At 48.8% G+C, this 19,902-nt stretch overlaps 1 protein-coding gene across 2 annotated transcripts in view; it reads right to left on the bottom strand.

The window, feature by feature from the left end:
* Window positions 1-19,511, bottom strand: part of gnaz (guanine nucleotide binding protein (G protein), alpha z polypeptide) — a 47,403-nt gene extending 27,892 nt beyond the window's left edge. Inside the window, exon 1 of one of the 2 annotated variants that reach the window (XM_018753942.2) lies at window positions 18,931-19,511. The gene's annotated coding sequence lies outside the window, so the exon portion shown is untranslated. Of the gene's footprint in view, window positions 1-567; window positions 874-18,930 lie in introns of those variants that run through there. The other variant, XM_018753957.2, reaches the window with a different exon arrangement.
* Window positions 19,512-19,902: the final 391 nt, after the last annotated feature.

The following is a 19,902-nucleotide window of genomic DNA, read 5'->3' as shown; positions in this document are numbered from 1 at the left end:
ACAATACTGTACTGGTTATGCACAAACAAAGTGGGTTGGAGTAAAGGACACACTGCAGTCCCACTGTCCCCATGGGCATGGCATCACAGGTGTACCACGCTCCACAGGTGCTACAGCTGTTATGGGGGGTGTTAAGCCTTTTTCAAAAACAGTAAGTTTCACAGTAAGGAAGCACGTGTCCACGTGCCCTACTGGCGAGTCGATCACTTGTATTTCAGCCGATTAGCTGTTTTTCGGGTCTATGACGTGGCCGAGACAGTTAAAGAGCGCTGCCATAAAGCCTCCCCCACCCCTCCAGCTGGCATGTGACGCAGGCGCGCGCACAAGCGCAGAGGCGTCGACTTTTCCGACCCCGCGTGCCGTCTCTGTGTGTCTGTCAGGCTTTTCGAACGGCATTTGTTTAAAACGGGGAGCCCGGAGGATGAGGGTAAATAAATTACATTTACATGTATTTATTTATCAGACACTTCCAAAGCGACTTCCAATGTGGATACTAGTAGTATCTAGTAGTGCTATGAGCCCACACACCACCTAGGCTTATCACCGCAGACTTACTCGACTACTTACTGCTGGGTCACTCATCCGTACATGAAATCACTGGGTATCTCTGGTCAGGGGACAACAGCAGCCTCCGACGGTTGGTCGGGGCTCTTAACGCTGGTGCCCGCATGAACATCTCCTTGATAACCGTGCTGGGGGGCAAACTGACTGGCCAGGAGAGCTACAGTAAAATAATTGGTAAAAAACAATAAAAAAAAATATGAAAAACATAAATCCCGGTCACCTGCCCCCTTATTTCCCTCAGGTTTTCTGTTCTGATAGCAGTGAGGTGGTGTAACGGCGGCTCTTGTGCTTTTAGTTTTAGCAGATTTCGCCATAGAAGTGACCGGCTGTCGGTGTTCGGCGCGTGAAAGAACGAGTGAAGGAAGCCGCCCGATGTCCTGCACGAGCGCAGGGTCGGCAGCCGACAACGTAGCGCGAGCTCCGCGGTCCCCGCCCCGATCGGCGCTCACGTCCTCTGCGCGCATGCGCACGACTCCGAGCTCCTGCTTAAATGTGTAAAGGCGAGAAAAGAAGTGAGAAAAATCTCTCGAAAATGAGAACAGCGGCCGGCCCATTGTGTAACCAGACTTTTATTTGCTGTGGTAACAAAAGCCGAGCAGACCTCGGTTCTCCTGTTATAGTAATGTTTGTCCAGATACACCAGGGATCAGTGTATTTATTGCTTTTTACTCTGTTTTTTTGCGAGGCTGGCAGGGTCTCATCCCTTTGTTATCCCCTGTTATGTAACACCTTCCAAAAATGGCCTGTATTACAGGCTGGTGCTCTAGAGGGTCAGCATCTGGAGCTGAATCAAATGCCTCTTTGAAACATCTGTTGCTGCAGCTGTGAACCAAATACATATTACTTTATTGACAATAAAATGATGGAAGGAATAAAAATAGAATATTGCAGTTTTACTGTAAAAGAGGGAAAAGGAGAACCTTTCGCTGGTCACAAGGTAAACACACAGATAGGTGCAGTTGAGATCCCTGTGTACACCGCTCATCATGATCATTATCATCAAATTATTTCATGATCTTTTACTTGGCCCTCCTGATGAGACTGTGGTTTGCTGTAGAAAATTTTATACGTATCTGGTTCAGTGGAGGAGTTAATACATTTTATGCTGCTACCACACTTTGAAACTTCATTAAAAATTAACTTTTGACTATACACCTAGTATCCATAGTGGCCTAGCTTGGAATTCTGTACCCCCTGGAAGAATACTAGTCCCCCCTTTTAAATAAAATTAATTAATTTCTACTGAAATTTTTGTGCACCTCCAGCATCGTCCCCACCATTCATCCCACTAGCGATGGCCCTGCCTGGCTGAATTACGGAAACATGGTGAATGCAGATTAGTGACCAGGACCCCAAGAACGGTGTGAATAGTCGTACAGTCCTCGGTAGTTAATAGCATTAGGCTGCAAAAGACAAACAAAAGTCCACGGTCCAGAGCGGCACCTCCTTCTAGGTCCTTTCATACCTATCTGGCAGAACACATACTCCTGAAAAACCCATGGAAGCACAGGTAGTAAGGTAAAGCTGATATGAAATTTCTGTATCTTACCGCACTGGAAAGAGTGCACGCAGGTTCATAACAGTCTTCCTCCACAGTGCTGAGCAAAAAGTGTGATTGTTACCACGTGGCCGCGCGCATAATCAAACGTCCGAGCATTTTCTGTGTTAAACGCGAGCACCTGGTCTGGTGCGTCATGGGCTGCCACGAGGGCATCGGAGGCACTGACCCGTTTCGAGCTGTAATTCAAAGCCACTCTGGCTCTGGCAGCTCTATTAAAATGAGACAGATCCGGCCGGAGAGAGGAGATGGGCAGAACGGAGAGGTGGGCGCAGACCGGTGGAGAGAAGCAGAGACAGCTGGAAAGAACAGGCCAAGAAGAATACAGATAGGGGTGAACTGGTTTATACTGGAACCCCCCCCCCCACTGCTCTGCTCCATGCACACACACACTTCTTCCCCAGAAATGTTCAGTTCCCCCATTGCCCACCCCACCCTTTTCATCCATGGCTTTGACAACAGTCTGCTTGTAACACCAGAAGAGCTGTCTTATATTAGCAGCGAGCAAAACAAAGTCACGCTTTTTTGCTCGCTTCTTGCTCTGCTCTTCTGCTCGTTACTTGCTCATCAGAAGGGAAAATATCATAAACGTTGACTTTAAGGAGCACAGTGCACACACAAGTACGCTTGCTGTTGGCCCAAGGGGCCAATGCACATGGCGAATCAAAGACTAGCAAATATCCTATGGTTATGGGTCCGTGAAAACAAGCGGTCTTATATTCATTTAGCTTCTCTTATAAGGCTGGGCGTGGTTTCCTGGAAATTTACTGTGACATTTGCACATCAGTGGGAGTTCACGTTCACAGCTTTAGACCTCGTTTCTTTGTGACGTGGTTTTTACAGGCTATAAAAACTGAAATGAACACACCAAGCCTTGCTCGTTTTGCGCACGAATGCGTCAAGTTAAATCGAGATATACAGCACCAGTCAGGATTTTGAGTACGTTTGCTGTATATTTGTTCATGTTTCAGCAAGAAATCAGTGGGCTTCTCTGCCCAGGTCTTTTTCAACACTTTCCACAGATGGAGGGAAAGGAGCAAGGTTGCTTTGCTTTTCACTCCTCTCTCCACTTTCTCCCATACAGATATTACATGTATTTATTTAGCAGACGCTTTTCTCCAAAGTGACTTCCACTGAACTCTATGTAGTGTTATCAGTCCACACACCTTATTCACCAAGATAACTTACACTGCTGTATCACCCTCATGAACAGTTACACTCCCCTCTACGTCTCCTATTAGTACAATATCACTTCTGTAATTTCCTTTTTCTTTTGAATTTATTCTTTTTACTCTGTAAATATGCTACTTATTCATTCTGTGTCTGTGTCAGCTGTCTGTCTCGTCTATTGTCTGTAATACTGGACGCACCAAAGCAAATTCCTTGTGTGCGTCAGCACTCTTGGCAAATAAAACCTCATTCTGATTCTAGATACACTACTTGCAACAGGTAACTCATCCATAAAGCAGTGGAACACACCGTCTCTGTCACTCACACACCTGAACTGCATGTCTTTGGACTGTGGGAGGAAACCAGAGCACCCGGTGGAAACCCACGCAGACACGGGGAGAACGTGCAAACTCCACACACACTCAGCAGGGATCGAACCCACGTCTTCTCGCACCACAGTACTGCCCCAGGTTGCACAGGCCTTCTCAAACTTTTGACTACGACTGTACTGTAGCGCTGCTGCAGAGTTTTAAAAAAAAACACAAAACCTTATTGTATACCTGAGGACAGTCCCATTTGCAAAAATTCAAGAACTTCAGTTCTTGATAAAAATGTTGTCTTTAAGCGTTATGCAATGACCTCACGAAGCCGACCCTGCGACGCATCTCGTGTCAAATAACGACATTTGAGATTCTTTGCAGCCGCACGCTATCTGCACTGCTTATCTGTGCAAACGTTTCTCTGCTGCTGCGTTTGACTAAATCATAACAATCTGCACGGTCGAAGCAGAGAAAGTTTCCAAGAAACGGCAACTGACGATCGTGACTTTCACAAAGTCGTCGCTCAGAGCAGCAGAAGACGGCGCAGCAAGGAGCATCTGGGCAGTGAAGCAGGAGCACGGCACTGATTTGTGCACCAAGCAGAGGAGCTTATGAGACCCTGTATGCGGCGTGCCCCTTCCCTGCCAGACTTCAGATCTGCTAAAACCCGAGGCTCCGGAGAGTCAGAGCTGCTTCTTTTCGCTCACTGTAATTTTTGCAACCTTCGGAAAGTCCCATTCACAGTAAAAAAAGTTGTTGGTCACAAGCTGCTTTGCTACCCACCAAATAAGCTCTTTGAGGATGTTCAACTGTCCTCGCCACAGCTGCTTACACCCTGCTGTCAGACTCATTCTCCAGAATGTTTGAACAGCTTCAGTACCGCCAGCGTTGAATGCGGAAATGTGAGATGATCTTTTCGTGTAAGGTCCGAAGCTCTGCTGCTGTGACCGTAGGAGTATCTGGTTGTCACTGGCAATGGACACTGCCTGGTAACAATGTCCAGCCCTGCAAGGATAGAGCTGGCTTAAGCCCTGCGTTGGGGAAGCAGCATTGCTTAACCGCACTACTCAAGCTGCCCAGTAGAGAGACACACACACACACACACACACACACACACACACACATTTTCAGAACCGCTTGTCCCTCACGGGGTCACGGGAAACCGGAGCCTACCCGGCAACACAGGGCGTAAGGCCGGAGGGGGAAGGGGACACACCCAGGACGGGACGCCAGTCCGTCGCAAGGCACCCCAAGCAGGATTCGAACCCCAGACCCACCAAAGAGCAGGACTGCGGTCCAACCCACTGCGCCACCGCATCCCCTGCCCGGTAGACACCTTTGTCCAAAGTCACTCGCACTATCTTACAGTTTCTGCACTTGACCCATTTATGCATCTTGGATATTGTAATTGGAGCCATTCCAGCTTAGTACCTTTCTTAAAGATAGAGCAGCTGGACCTCTCCCAGGACCTGAACCAGGAACCATGCCGGTGAAGGATCCGTGTCCTTAATCAGTGGCTCTGTACTTGTGCCCCACACTGACCAAAATAAATGCAATACAGTGAACAGCGAGATGTCCTGGGATGTAATTCTTCGCTCTAGTCCTTCAAGTAGTTTTTGCTGCTACACTACAAAATGGTTTATAGCCCATGTCCTGTATATTTATTGTCCTGCACTCATCTCACACTTGTGCGTTTGCACTTAATTTAGTCTTGCGTTCTGTTCTGTGTTGCACCATGGTTCCGGAGAAAGGACATTTCATTCTACTGCATACAAGCTATATAGAGGAATAACAACAAGAACTCTTTTGACTTACATTTATTCATTCTGCTGACACTTTTCTCCAAGGCAATTTACAATGTTAAGGTTACAATTATTTACCCTTTCATAAATCTGGGTAATTTTACTGGCACAATTTAGGGTAAGTATCTTGCTTAAAGGGTACTACAACCAGATGCGAAGCTCAAACCTACAACCTTCAGGTCCAAAGGTGGTTGTTCTAACCACTACACTACCAGCTGACTTGAGATATAGAGTGAATAAATTTTGGTTCAGGCTGATTTAACAGTCACAATTAGGCTCTTTCCTGCAATGGACTGGTGGCCCATCCAGACCGTATCCTGCTTTCAAACCCTATGGGTGTTGGACCCCCCATGACCTTGCATTAGGTCTAGCAGTCATCAACAGTGAGAGAGTGAACGAGTGTGAACTAGGCTCTTTGCTCCATCCACGTATCTGACGTGTATCTGTGCTTGCTGGTGTCTGGTCAGTGCAGAATGGCCTTTATTCTTGAGGGAAGAGAAATCTTTAATTAAAATTGCTATCGCTAACCTAAAGTGGGTGTTCCTTTGTCACCAGATCTGGGTGTCATCTGAGTCACACACGGCGAAGGGTAATTTGCAGCCATGCGATGACCCGATTGCAGCCGAATTACTGCAATTTCTGAAAATATGAGCATGTCTCACTGCGTCACCCAGGTGCAGCCGTAAAGTGATGCAAACTGATGAATTTCTGCAAAGGCAGGAATTTACGCACCGAATGTGGGACTGGAAATATACGAGAGGTTTTTCCATTTAGAAACCACAGGAACGGTGCGAAAACTTTCCCCCAACCGTCGTAAACTAGTCCAAATGCGGCTACGTTGTATCTGGCCTCCTGCCCTCTCATCTTAGGAGCTACAGGTATAAAACGTGCCATTGGCAGGCACAAGCAAGACCTTGACCGCAGGCTACTAGCACAGACCAAAGCCAATGGGCAGAACAGGGGCTAATCCGCCGGACCATCGAGCCCTGAAATTTGAGCTCTGGGCCCATTCTATTGCCCCGCATGGGGCACCCAAAGCAGTAGCTACAGTCGAGTGGAGGCTCTGTGTGTGGCCCCAGAGGAAGCTGTGGCTTAGGGGTGAGGAGGTGGCAATAGCAGGTTTCCGTTTATTTGGAATCAGCTGCAATTCTGAACCTTTTACAGAAATTCTACTGTATTAAAACGACTACGGTGAAACCGGCTTCACAGAAGACGCTTTTCTAGCCAATGCAACATAACTTGCATACTTTTGACTCATTTTTTCCCCCCACTGGTACATGTTCATGTTTACGGAACTGATTCCTCTTTGATAACTTGCATATAGCGGTACTAACTCCTTATGGGATTTGAACTCAGCAACCATCACATGGTCTACTGTGTCAACCGGTGCGTCTGGGTTTTTCACCTGCGAAAAGGCCGCTTCTCCTCTGGAGCCAGGCCAGACAGAAGGACTCCCATTGTGGTCTAATATTGGAGTCTAATATTAGCATCCTCCCGTAGAGTGCGTGCAGTTAGCGCAGATGGAATGTCATGATAGCCATGATCACCCCTGAAACCTGAAATAAAGACAAACTGGTCACCTGGCTCATGCAGATGACACTGTTTGATCTGCCAGAAATACCTGACTAATTCCTCTTAAAGTTGATTATCCACCACATGGGTAGAGAGTCACATTACGGTAAACTAGCAGTCAATAGGCAATACTTTGATGTGCTGGATAACGATTAATATTATACTACATGTGCTATTTTACGTGTAGCACAACTCACCTGTTAGTCACCTGTGTGAGAAGTTGAATGACATTAGAAAGACCTTCCCATAAAAAGATGGAACAACATCACATATTTATCAGACACTTTTCTCCGAAACGACTTCAAATGAACTCTATGTAGTGTTATCAGCCCACACACCATATTCACCGCGGTGACTTACACTGCTAGATACACTACTTACACTGGGTCACTCATCCATACATCAGTGGAACACGCTCTCTCTGTCACTCACACACTATGGGGGAACCTGAACAGCATGTCTTTGGAGTGTGGGAGGAAACCAGAGCACCCAAAGGAAAACCACATAGACGACATGCAAATTGCATGCAGACTGAGTGGGAATCAAACCCACATCCTCTCACACCGTGCAGGTGCGGTGAGACAGCAGGGCTACTCACTGTACCACCATGCCACCCCACTGAATACCTGCTCCTTATATTAATGTGCTTTGCCTTCCAGAGGCCTCATTGGGCCAGTGAGGCATGGGAGGTAAACGGAGGGGGGTCAATGTAGTAGATTGCCTCACTGATGAGGGGCTGCGTTCGCCTGGCTGAGAAGCACAGGCGCGTATGACCTCAGAGCCTCTGCGTCCCGTCTTGTGAAAGGAGAAAGGTGGGTCATACGGTCACATGCTGGAGCCCTGTACACAATAGGGCACTTGTGTGGACATGGGGAATGGGAGTGGGGTGGGGTGGGGTGCGGTGGGGTCGGGGGGGGCCTCAGAGGCTGAACTGTGAGCATGGCGTGTTTGTACCACGGCGTTTATGGAAATGAAACGCAACGTTTCTTGAGAAGACAGGACAGAGTGCGCAGCAGCTGCCTTGAGACGCAGTCGGCCGCAGTGCGTTTCCCAATTTCGAGTTCATCAGGTTTGCCTCGCAGAGGCATAGCGGAGCGCACGGTGTTTGCGCTCTGGACACGCAGTCCGGCGAGCTCGCCGTGTTTGCGTTACAGAGACACAGTCAAAACCTCAGTGTTTGCATAACACGCCGTTTGTTTTATAGACACAGCCGGGGGCCGCAATGTTTCTGTTGGGGACGCAGTCAAGTCCGCAGCGTTTGTGTTAGAAAGACACAGGTGAGCTCAGTGTTTGTCTTGGACACAGCCGGGTTCTCGCCGTCTCTGAGACGCAGTCGAGAGACAGTTAAGACATCTGTGTCCGTGTCAGGACAGCAGAGCCGTCAGCGGAGCGTTTTTACATTTACACGTGTTCATTTATCAGATGCTTTTCTCCAAAGCGACGCACATCTCATAGAAAATACTAAGTGTTCGTTACATTCGCAGGAAGAGACATTAGATGCAGACGTGTGATTCTTAAGTGCAGTTCGTTTGTTTCCTTCCACCATATGAACCAATGTTCATCACACGAGCAGCTGCATGAAACTATCGGAAGATCAACGATTCCCGATCACCTTCCTAGTAATAATTTTTTTTGAGATGCATATAAACATTTATGTCACATTACAGGAGTAGCTTTGTAAAGATTCACCCAGGCATCATCATAAAGTCATGGTGCATGAACATTTAGACCTTACATGAACTTAAGAGATGATGGTTGAAATGAGTCCGGAAGAGGTGAGTTTTAAGACCTTTTTTAAATGTGGACAGGGATTCAGCAGTTCTGAGTGGAAGGGGGAGGTCGTTCCAGCACAACGGAGCCAGAACCGAGAACTTTCGTGCTTTACCTTTCGTGCGTGGGCCCATAAAGACTGAATGGGACCGGTGTCCCTCTACGGAAAGCTCACACAGTTTTCAAGATGCTGACTTACTAATTACCTTTGAGTCAATCTCCTTACTGGGTGAGAGCAATAATCCCTGGATATTATGTTCCCGCAAGTGCTGTAAACAAGATGGGCGACTGCACCGTGCTCCTTCTCCATTTTCCTGCAATACCCACCACTTACTGAAGACCCTCGTTGCTTCTGACCGAACCAAAGTTTGTGAAACCAGCTCCGATTTCCTCTCGCTGCAATATTCAGAGGCCACATGACAACGCTGTTGACCGGAGAAAGAAAGCAATCACTTCACCACTCTCAGCGGAGTGGCCTTGTTGTCAGAATGGCGCGAGGCAGGTGATTGTAAAACGGTAGTCATGACAATAATACGGTAAAGTGAGCGGTCACGATAACAAAGTGCGGTGCAGCAACACGGAATGGCTCTAAGGGGCACTATTAGATGCCGCTCTGCAACACAAATCTCGCATGGGGCACTTTACTAGGAGCGTAAATGCAAACATCTGATAACTTCCAAAGACGGTAAAGAGAAAATAGGTTCTTTCTGCCTTCAGCATTGTCTCACTTGAAGAACCACGTTAAAAAAAAAAAAAAAAAGAAAGAAAAAAAAAGAGGTGGGGAGGAGTTTCACCAAATGACTCAGTGTTTGATTATGCTCCATTTTATGGCTGGACTGGTATCAAATTTCTTCTGATAAATACAATTGATTCTGCTAGGAGAGCCTCTCACCGCAGCCATTATCTCATACCGTCTGTCGCATTTTGGGAAACGAGGAAAGTGACAGAAACTCCCGTGTTTTTTCACACTGATGATTTTGTTGGGAAAAAATGCAGCAATTTCTGGAAAGTGGTGAGATGAATGTATTGGTGTCGGACAATACGGACAAGGATGTGCATCTTAATTTCTCTCGAGTGGAAACTTTGAAGCATTTTTAGATGTTACCGCGATGCAGTGTATACCTCAGGCTATCAAAGACTGGTACAGCACACCTTCTTCACCGGTCCAATGACAATGACATGTAGACATCAGCCCAGATGCAATCACTCTTCCTTCCTACGTATTTCCTTAGAATAGCAATGCCAATTCCAGAGATCTTACTAGACCAGTTTAGGTTATCCCTCTTATTCTTACTTAACCAGTTTGGGTTATATACCTTATTCTTACTAGATCTTTTGAGTTTATCTACCTTAATCTTACTTGACCAGTTTAGGTTGTCCACCTTATTCTTACTTGACCAGTTTGGGTTATATACCTTATTCTTACTAGATCTTTTGAGGTTATCTACCTTAATCTTACTTGACCAGTTTAGGTTGTCCACCTTATTCTTACTTGACCAGCCTAGGTTATATACCTTATTCTTTGTGTCACGGCCCCGACCGCATGCCCAACGATCGCACCTGTGACTACTCAGGGAGGAAGGGTACAAAGAGGCTGCCCAGACGCTCTACACTGCGGAGCCTCATCTAAAGAAGACGCAAGCCACGACACTCGCAAGAAAGCCTCTTTCCCTGGTTCCCCTCTTGTTACTCCTTACCCATCCTGTGTTCCCTTGGTTTAGTTTCCCGGTTCCTCGACTCTCAGCTCCGTAACCTTGGCTCTGGATCTATCTGCTCCTCGGAACAACGTACGATGATCGATCGACCCCTGCCTGTCCCTGACTATTCTATTGCCTGCCCCGCTACATGAACACGCACCGACGTTTGGATCCGCTGCCAGAACCCCTGTGATCAACATGAAACTTACTAGACTGTTTTAGGTTATTCACCTTACTCTTACCTGACCAGCGCAGGCTTTCCACTGTGTTCCTACTAGACCACTTATCCAGTTAACCAACTTTTTCTTGTTAGGCCAGTTCAGGTTATCTAACGTTTCCTTTGTAGACCAGTTCAGGTTATGCACCTTATGGTTACTTGACTGTTTTAGGTAATCAACCTTGTTCTTACTTGATTGCTACAGATTATCCACCTTGTTCAGCTGCCTTTGGGGTTCTGCTTTAGACCCAACACCCTAACCCATGATTTCTGGGTCCATCAGCACTGCCATTCGCCTCTGGCTCCAGACTGGAGCAACACAAGGTCCTCTGTACTCGGTGCCATGGGTCACATGGTCTGGCACATGACCTTTCTGGATTTGTTCGTCATCGAAAAACCATTGAAATTCATCATTGGCGATTCTTAGAATAAGAGACAGGGGTTCCCCGACACGGGAAACAACATGTCACGGAGACATTCTATGTGGTTATTCAGCAATTTGTGTGGACAGTGCACCAGACTTACTCTTTTGTGTGTTCTGCAGTTACAAATAACTCCAGAGTGTCTTCTGAGCTGTAGAAAAGGAAATAAATATGTATTGCTAGAGCGTCCCCTCCCCGGCATGTCAAGCCGTGGGCTCGGGGAGTGGGGCGGGGTGTCAGCGTCCTTCCGCAGCCCCTGGGTATGCTAAAGAATTGAAAATGCAGCCCCTCCCAACCCCCTGCTCCCCACTCAGAGTCATGTGTTTAGCATCCTCCTCCTCCCCAGTTTTCACAAACCCGAGTGAGCAGTGTAACACCGGGCAGCGCTGTTGCCAAAGCACCACCTCTAACCCTCGCAACACTGCATGTTTATGCCACTGCACGAACCTAACGGGAGGAGTCAGACCACCAGGAAACCACATCCTGCAGACTGCGGCAAAGGGACCCGCTCTGTCGTGTGTGACATGCTGGTCATATATGTAATTGCAGGTCTGCATGCACACTGTGTGTTGGGGGCTGGAGGAATACAGAGACACCCTGTTACCTCTCCTGGTTTTAATAAGCAGGGGTGGGGGACCTTGTCAAGGCACTGTTGCATCTCCGCTGGCTTCTAACAAGCGCACGGGGGAGGGAGAGATGAGGGGGGACCGGGGGCTCTTGGGCTGCCTTTGATCGGCCAATGGCGAGCTCCAGCCTGCGTGCGTCTGTGTGCGTAATAGTCATTAAATCCGCAGCTAAGGTTAGCATCAGGTTCTGCCTTTCCGTGCATCCGCGTACCCTCCGCCCCCCACTACCGCTCTCCTCCTTTCATGCTGTCATGCAGTTTCAAAAAAAGCAAGTATTTATCCTTCAATTTGTTTTTACTCTGTCTGCCTCTTCAATGCCTCCCTTGTATTGCTGGCGGTTGAAAATAGGGAGGGGCCCCTGAAGACCATGTGAGTCGGCTCCACGTGCCTCCACCGGGCTCTGACGTCAGCATGATGATTAGTAGCTAAGATAGGACTGGAGACACGCTGTGGAGACCGCCCTGTGTAAGAACGCGGCCGACGACAATAACAGCCGAGGGGCCACGCAGACGGACCCTTCGGTGGCGCTTTCTTCGCGGGCACGAGCTGCTCTCCCCTCTGCCTGGCCTTGCAGTCCGACGGGTCATCGAAGCAGGCACACCCAACTAATCGGGCCCTCGCTCGCTGCAGACAGCTGTCAGTTCTACCAGCTGCCTTGAAGACTTAAAGAGGGGCACATGCATTTGGCATCCTGAGGGGCCGCGATATCATGTAACAGCGCGTGACGGTGCGCGACACGGTGTGTGACCGTGCTTGAGCCTCTCGCTCCCTACTGTGCATCGCTGTGTGAGTGTGATGGAGCGGCAGTCTTTGCTTTATTCCACCAGAGTGTGTATTGGGACACTGTGTTGATGCCTATTGATGACACTGAAGTTACTTGTCAAGATCAAGCTCCTAAGGCCCCTCCCCTTTTCTCCATCTAAATGCTGTATATGAATCCATATTTAACCACCCCACTTGTGTACTTTGCAATAAAGGCTAAACAGATGATGAGAAATGTAAAGTTTGAAACTCCTTCATGTTATTGAGGGCACACCTTGACATCTTCTAGCCCTAACCCTAATCCATGAGACTGGACATGCACAGCTGTTTAGAATCCACCAGTAACAAAGAGGCGGTGGACTTAGTGCCGATTAGTGACATATTATAGGGGGCGCGGTGGCGCAGTGGGTTGGACCACAGTCCTGCTCTCCAGTGGGTCTGTGGTTCGAGTCCCGCTTGGGGTGCCTTGCGATGGACTGGCGTCCTGTCCTGGGTGTGTCCCTTCCCCCTCCGGCCTTATGCCCTGTGTTGCCGAGTAGGCTCCGGTTCCCCCGCGACCCCGTATGAGACAAGCGGTTCTGAAAATGTGTGTGTGTGTGTGTGTGTGTGTGTGTGTGTGTGTGGTGACATATTCCGGCTGCAGCCGTATCGCAAAATCATTCGGTGCAGTTTGTTCTGATTAACCTTTATAAAGCTACAAAACGAGGAGAGTTCATGAACGTGTCGGAGCCCGGTGGCAACATACACGGAGATATTGTTTAGGTTGCAGTAACAGCCCACAGTTGAAACATTTACCAGCATTGCTCCACAAAGCCCATCAGCATAAATGTAACCCAGACAAGAAACTATATATCAAACATCATCCGTGCCTGCAAATATGTCACTGATGTAACTAACGTGATACAGATATGGGAAAGCTCTGTCCCAAACCACACGTGAAGCAAAAGAAAGACATTCGTGTCCTCGGTATCTAGGTGTTTGTGAGAGCGATCTGTGGCGTCACGGTATAAATCAACAGGGGACCTTCATCGTGAGTGCTTCACGGGGCCACTGATAGCAGCACTTGAAGGGTCTAATTGTGGCATCCACCTTACAGCCACACCACCGGGTATAGGCGGATCAGAGTGCCTCAGCACCCCGAGCAGCTCAAAGCCCATGTGATGGAAATTTAGTCATTATAAACAGGAAATAATATAAAATGAATGAGCAGAATGCACTCGCTTTTTAACCGTTGCGCTGCACAGCAGCATTTGTGATAATCATCTGTCCCCAAATGACTGTAGTGAACCGAAGCTGAAGATCTCGCCTGTCTGTGTTCATCAGCTCAGCAGATAAAGTGGCTGGAAAACCAAATAGCTAGACGAGAAATGCTACTTGATTCATTTTTCTCGACTGATTGGCATCATCTCTTCTCTGTGGGATGTAACTAGTTTGCCCGAGCAGGTCTTACACAGCTGAGAAGAAGCTCCCAGCTAGGCAAGTAACAATGGAAATGGATCAATGTCAGATAAAAGAAGTCTTTATGAAGCATTATACCAACAGCGGAGATATAGGCCGTGCAAATTCAGTCAAGTTCCCTTCCGATCTGAACACATCTACATTGCTGAGTGCGTACAAAAAGGCAGGAAATCAAGGTGGCCAACGTTCAGCTTTGCATCTGTGACCTTTGTAACACATGAATAGGTCCATTTACATTTAGCTGACACTTTTCTTCAAAGCGACATACAGTGTTAAGGAACTTACAGTTATTTACCCATTTTTACAGCTGGGTAATTTTACCAGAGCTATTTAAGGTTAGCATCTTACTCAAGGGTACTATAGCTGAAGGTGGGGACCAAACCTGTAACCTTTGGGTCCAGGGGCAGTAGCTTTAACCACTACATTTACATTTATTCACTTAGCAGACACTTTTCTCCGGAGCGACTTCCGATGAACTCTATGTAGTGTTATCAGGCCACACACCTTATTCACCATGGTGACTTACACTGCTAGATACACTACTTACACTGGGTCACTCATCCATACATCAGAGAAACACACACACTCTCTTTCACTCCAATCTACCTGATCAGTATGTCTTTAGACTGTGGGAGGAAACCAGAGCACCCAGATAACATGCAAACTCCACACAGAATCAGCAGGGATCAAGCCCATGTCCTCTTGCACCACCCAGGCACTGTGAGACAGCAGTGCTACTCGCTGTGCCACCACACTGTCCATTTACGTAGATTCTTAGCGGTTTGGGTTAGTAGATACAACAGAGGCTTCAGGGAGCGTAAAGGTGCACATGTACAGATGAGTACGGGCATAAACTGTGTGCATATTATGAAGAGGGACTAACGCATAGTGGCCTGTGTAGCATCTAGTGTACCAATTGATGTACCTTTCCGTCGCACCCAAACCAGCCCGTGAGCAGAGAAAAGTGAACCGGGTGCTCACTGTGCAAGTAGTTTCAGAGTACAGAGATAAATGGCTTGTCAGCTCAAAATTTTGAAATGGTATCTGAGGCACCCTACATAAGCTGCTCTCAGAAAGGAAGAACAGAAGAAAATATTCACAGTGAGTTCTCACAGACGCAGCCAAGATCCTGTGGACGTTATCGGGTTTTAAGCTGCAGACTAACTCTGAAGCACCGCGGTGTACAAGCGCGGCTCTGTCGTGCCGAGAAGGGCCCGGCTGCAGATGACGACCGCTGAGATGCACACACCCGCTTCATCTTCGGAAGCAGAGAGTGCTTTTCACCGAGCGTCGGATGGAGCCCGTTACCTCGCCCAGCCAACATAAGACACAAGTCTGTTGTAGTGCATCAGGAGCGCTGTGCCTCCCCTTGTCCAGCCTCTTTAGGATCCTTCATGCCACTTGCTTCTCCTGCTTATGCTTTCATGTAACAGAAGGATGCACTTTCAAATGCTCATAAATTGTGAACTCAACCCAATCCGGCAGCAGTGATCATCCACTGCTAACAAACACTTGTCCCAAGCAGGGTGGTGGCGAGCCAGAGCCTTACCCGGCAACACAGGGCACAAGGCCGAAGGAGACACACCCAGGACGGGACGCCAGTCCATCGCAAGGTACCCCAAGCAGGGCTTGAACCTGAGACCTGCCACACAGGGAGCACCAGCTGAACCCACCGTGCCACCACACCCCCCTCGGCACTAACGTGCTGGGAAAACTGATTTAGGCTTATTCAGTGCATGTGTTTTTATGCCTCATAAAAGCATGAGTATGAGGTGCGAGAAATACTATATTCCACCGGGTTATTTAAAGAATACTCAAAGCATTCGTACATAAAGTCCGATAACTTTCCGGCACGATAGACCTAAACCAGCGTGTAAACGCACCATTAATGTCAGCATTATAGCGAGCATCACGGGAGCGTGATCGACGGCAATAGCGTGCGTTCATCCCGAACCAGAACCTTGGCTCTCGGACACGCCAAGCTCCTATCAGCACGGTTAAAATTCACAAATGGAAAAAGTAGGAGAAAAGGACACTTCAAGTGCGTAACATGATAGTGTCAAAATTAATGTAGGTCCCATGAGGTTTACATTATTCTTGTTCTCCTGTGAGGTACATGTTCAATTAACCGCCTGGCCCGACCGAGCGAATTTGCTGACCCTAATCTGGAAAATCATAAGAAGTGACACTCGACAGGACCGTGAACAGCAGTTAATGCCCCTGAAACGTTAAAGCTACTGTGTCTCATCACCATTTGCCAGTGACACCAGGCAGCAGCCACACAGCATCACAGGAATGTTGTACAGTGACGTCTCACTGCAGCATCCGCACTTCCCCCAGTGACTTTCCAAACCTGATACCACGTTTCATAAGTACTTATATGAAATTCACATATCCATATGTGCAGTGCTGCTTGAAGGTATGTGAAGCCCTTGTGTCCCCAAGTTTTACCATAAAATGGTTATTGAATGAGAATCAGTGTTTCTTATGTGACCTAACAGGTGTGTAAAGACCAATTGCATATGTTGCTTTAGAGGAAATCGTGTGTGTAGTAGAAACACATGAGTAGTGCAGGTGCAAGAATAAGCGAAGCAAAGTTTCATTGGTTCAACCAAGTAGGTAAGTAGAATCAGGGGTGTAAACCCATCATTATTAATTTTAGATGCTTATTTGATATTTCCTAGGGGTAGTGCTCCTATATTCATACTTATTCATTTAGCTGACACTTTTCTCCGAAAGGAGCTTACAATGTTATAATTATTTACCCATTTATACAGCCAGGTAATTTTTTTTTTTTTTTTTTTTTAAACTGGAGTAATTGAGGGGAAGTACCTTGCACAAGGGTACTATAGCTGGAGGTAAGGCTTAAACCTCCAACCTTTAAGGTCCAAAGGTAGTTGGTCTTACCACTATGCTACAGGCTGTCCTAGGGGTTCCTAGGTGAGCACCTAGTGGCCGGCAGCCCACGTAACCCGGCCGGGCTCAGCCCGAAAAGGCATCGTGGGGGGGCCATGTGTGCCCACCAGCCGCAAGGTCCAACACTGGGATTGGGTGCAATGCCTATCAGGCAGCAGGAGGGGTTGGGGCGGCGTGTGGCGTCATGGTCCCTCACGGCAGAAACTGGCTCTTGGCACGTGGAATGTAACCTCGATGGATGGATGGATGGATGGATGGATATTTTTTATAAGAATAATGGCAATCCCTATAGGGTTCACATACTTTCAAGCAGCACTGTATACAGTTACATTTTGTATTTTGTCGCCATAGCGATAAAACAAACCAAAAAAAAAGTCATTTCCCTTTGTGGTCACGGAGCAGAAATGTGCATTTCTTCACCAAAGTTGGCCAGCAGTGCAATAATAAGGCGGAAATCTGGTTGCTTCTGCTCTGACGTTCCAGTCCGGCAGTCACAACCCACTCGTACTTACGACTGAAACAAAACACAGCGGAGATTTGCATTTGTCTTCGCACAGACTGGCGACAGAAGATTATTTTAGCTCGCAGCAGGACCGCAGGTGGGGCCGAGTCTACCGCTCATCACATTTTTTTGCGTGATTTTCTTTTCGTTCCTGTGCAATACGTCGAGCATCTGCGAGATGCTCGCGAGCCGATCCTTTACAGCGTTACGTTTTTCACCGAGCCCACTCAGTCTGCCTTAATGAAATTACATCAGGATTGGGCTGAAATGTCGATGGGGACATAGGCACTGGGGATGATGGTGTGAATCACACTGAGTCACCAGTTACAATGAGATTTCATTATTTCACTGTCTATTTCCTTCACGGCAGAGCAAATGCGATGTTGCAGCAAACGCAGATCCGATGTGCACTACACCGCAGACTCGAAAGTTCACGTGTATATTAGACAAGACGCTCAATAAAGTGAGGATTTCGGGGGGAAAAAATGACATCGTTTACACGATACTGGTGGCGACGATTCGTGGAAGCAAACGTTCGTACGGTGCCTGAGAGTTCCGGTGAATTTGGCAGCAGCTCGGGGTGGTGAGGGGTGAGGGTGAGGGGTGTGGTCACCACTCTGCCTCCAGCACCCCCCCCTCCCCCCTACCCCCCTACCCCGCAAAGTCCCAGAATGCTTTTTCGAGATGCGCCGCCCGTGAATTATTCACAACGCTGAAATATGTGCCATTATATAATGGCTTCTGTCGTGTGGCACCCGGCCTCCCTGCCCCGCGTGAGCCTCCATCCGCAGCTGCTACGCATCATCTCCATCTACCTTTGTGCTCCATCCATCTGCATGGCCGATCCCCTGCTGACCCCTCCCTTCGCTCCATACCTCAACAGCTTCACAAGAGGCGGTCGACGAGAGAGAGAGAGAGAGAGAGAGAGAGAGAGAGAGAGAGAGCGAGAGAGAGAGAGACCCTGGGAATGCTCGGGTGATGAATGTGCATTCTGAGACCTCAGCCGCGCACACAAACACACACACGCACGCACACACGTGCGAGGAGGTGTCACACGGAGGCGGACCCTGAGAGCCTACGGTCGCGCACCGGACCACGCAGCTGGCCGGGTGCCTCGCGCACACGTACGGCTGCAACGTGCCCCGCGGACACGCCGACATCATCATGTCACCACACAGTTCTGCATCAACTTTCGCCTTTCCTCTCCCGAACTGGCAGCGCGGAGTGGGCAGATGACACATAAGTCCTCAGTCTGTTCAAGAGGCTCGACATGCCATCGTATTAGTCAAGTTAGGTCACTCTGGCAATACTGCTGCCCCCGTGCGTGCGGGGGGGGGGCGAAGTCCGGCCGTTGCGCTCTGGAGCCACAGCCGAGCCGGACCGGGATGGGCTGAGGCCGTGAGCAGGACCGAGCGCTATCGCACAACATCGCTCCACCGACCGAGGCAGGCGAAAAAACAGACTGCTGCAGGGGAAAAAAAAAAAAAAAAAAAAAAAAGAAGCCCTCCGTTCTCACAGAGGAGGAGAGGTGAAGAATGAGGAAAGGGAGGGACGGAGCGGGAAGGTCGCCTTACCCGTTCAGCGTCCTCTGTCCATCGGCGGCACGGCGCGCTGTGGCTCATAAAACCTTCGCCAGGGAGAGCCGAGCTGCTCGGCGCCCGTTCAGGACTGATTCGCTCGCATCCTCAGTGCGCTGACTCTACCCCCCCCTCTCTCTCTCTCCCTCTATCCTCTTTTCCTCGCTCTCTCTCTATCAGCTTCTGTCTCTGTTTCAAAATCGCTCCCTTTCTTATTGTCGTCTGTGCGCTACTTCCTCTCTCCTGGTAGCTCTGAGTCAGCTGAGACACACTGCAGCGGTGGGGGAGGAGGTTGTGTTTGTGTGCGCTTGTGTGTGTAAGAGAGAGAGAGTCGGTGAGCGAGAGAGGGACGAGCTGGGATTAAAGCATGTAGGAAGAAAGGCGCTGAAGCCACTTGAAGAGGAAGCGGGGTGATGGTAGGTGTCGGGTGCATCGAGCCGAAGCCGGAGATGCAGCGCGATACGGAAACGTGTCGGCGAGGTCCAGGTTCCCCGGGTCGTCATTCTAGAGCGCTGGCTGTGGATAGGGGCCTCATTGCACAAGCGGACACACACGCCCCTGAGACCTGTGAGAGAAGCATCAGTGATCATTTAAGTGATAGCTGAGAGCAAGAGAGGTGGAGCCGCCGAGCCGGAGCGGAGGGGGCGAGCGGAGGAAGGGAGGCTCCACGCTACAGGATGGGTTGACAGGGGGATCGGATGGATCGTAGCGTACCGTTCTGTTTCCGTGCCAACCGTCTCCGTCGTGGAAGGACCACTTCTGCTCCTCTATTGGCTCTCCGGTTTCTATGGATAGACGAACAGGCGAATGGAAAGTGCCGGTGGGGTTGGGGGCCATCCGTAATTTCCCTACACGTGCTCGAGCGAGGAGGGAGGGCCGGCGATACGGACGGTGCGGTGACGCCGGCCCCAGCACGCAAACGGAGGAGGGGGCAGACCCGCGCTGAACGTAAATGCTGCACGTCCATCT

Source organism: Scleropages formosus, chromosome 6, assembly GCF_900964775.1.
Source record: "Scleropages formosus chromosome 6, fSclFor1.1, whole genome shotgun sequence".
Taxonomy (NCBI): domain Eukaryota; kingdom Metazoa; phylum Chordata; class Actinopteri; order Osteoglossiformes; family Osteoglossidae; genus Scleropages; species Scleropages formosus.
The sequence above is the reverse complement of the archived record's forward strand: the minus strand, read 5'-3'. Positions and strand labels throughout refer to the sequence as shown.